At 42.1% G+C, this 1491-nt stretch overlaps 1 pseudogene; it reads right to left on the bottom strand.

The window, feature by feature from the left end:
- Window positions 1–290: 290 nt before the first annotated feature.
- Window positions 291–763, bottom strand: LOC101995541 (annotated as a pseudogene).
- Between the last annotated feature and the right edge of the window lie 728 nt (window positions 764–1491).

Raw genomic sequence — 1491 nt, 5'->3', positions numbered from 1 at the left:
CTACCTTGAATTTTTCTTTGCTGTGTGAATTCAAATAGACATAATAATCCAAATTTCTTCAGGATACTGAACAGTATCTTTACTAAATCAGAATTTATGTTGTTGAGTGTTTGCTTCTAGGGGCCAAGGAAGCAGAGAAAACTTCATAGTCTTTTATTCTGAAACCACTCAGTGCACTGCCAAGCCTGCTTCTTCTGAATAATGATCTCAGGGGGGTAGAGGCCCCAGGAGGAGCAGCTAAGTCAGTCTAGGCTTACACTTCTGCTTTACTCTGTGATTTGTGTTATGATTCATTCTACTGTGTGTGGGTAAGTTAAATCCTGTTTACAGTAGTAAGTTGCAAAGTCTTCTGTCTCAACACTACTGATGGTGAGGGTAAAATCTCTGCCAGAACCACTGCCACTGAACCTGGATGGGACTCCAGCAAACAATCTGGATGCAGCATAGATTAGGAGTTTAGGAGATTTTCCTGTTTTTTGCTGATACCAGTTTAATTCATCATTAAACTGGCTTGACACTTGATAATTACTGTGTCTCCTAGTGATGCAGTCTGAGAAGGAGACTGGGTCATCTGGATGTCACATCTGGAACCTAGCATTGAGAAAGGAAAAAAAAACACAACAACATATATAATGTTGTCTTTTCAGTTCACAGAGCTCCCAAAAAGCCAGGTAGCACTGACCACACTGAAATAAGCATTGCTATCATCCATACCTGGGATCCAGAGCAACAAGAGCCCCAGGAGATGAGCAGGAGCTCTCATGTCTGTCCTGTGTCCTGATTGGGAGTGACTTCAGCACAGAGTGTGACCAGTCTATTAAGAAGTCCTCAGAATATTGGGGTGTTCTCTGATTACATGCAAATCAGTGGGGTCTAGATTATGTGGGCACAGATGCCCAGCAGTCTCACCTTAGGAACTGATCATGCACCAACATCAGGTCACAATTTTCTGGGTCATATCAAGACATTTTGGTGTGTTCTGCAGAAAATTTCTTCCTCTCTAAGACTCATGGGACAGTCTGCCTCTGCTGTGCTGAGAGGGGAATTTTTATGTGGATTGTGACTGGGATTTCTTGCTAGTTCTACTATTCATCTTTTACAAAGGCATTTCAAGAAACTGGAAGATGTTTTAAAAGTCAGTTTAATTTGGACATGTGGATATTCTTTTATGCTGGGTCAAGACAGGATTTCTCTGTTAAACAACCCTGGCTGTACTGGAACTCACCCTGTAGACAAGGCTGGCCTCAAGTACATGTGAATATTTTTGAGGCCAGAGAGAGTTCTTCAAGAAATCTAAATCCAAACCATTTTTTTTGTATTGCCATGATTCAGTTCCTACCCTTGTGTTCACTCTATTTTTCTTGTGCTCCCTGGCTGACCTTTCTACTCTGGAACCCTTAATGGTGACTACATGTGTTCTTGGTGACATCTGCTGGAAAGACTGGTAAAGTGACCCCTACTGGACAGACTGCAAAGAGCAGAATCAGCTGT

Source organism: Microtus ochrogaster, unplaced genomic scaffold (genome assembly GCF_000317375.1).
Source record: "Microtus ochrogaster isolate Prairie Vole_2 unplaced genomic scaffold, MicOch1.0 UNK175, whole genome shotgun sequence".
Taxonomy (NCBI): Eukaryota; Metazoa; Chordata; class Mammalia; order Rodentia; family Cricetidae; genus Microtus; species Microtus ochrogaster.
This window is presented reverse-complemented; position numbering and strand designations above follow the sequence as displayed.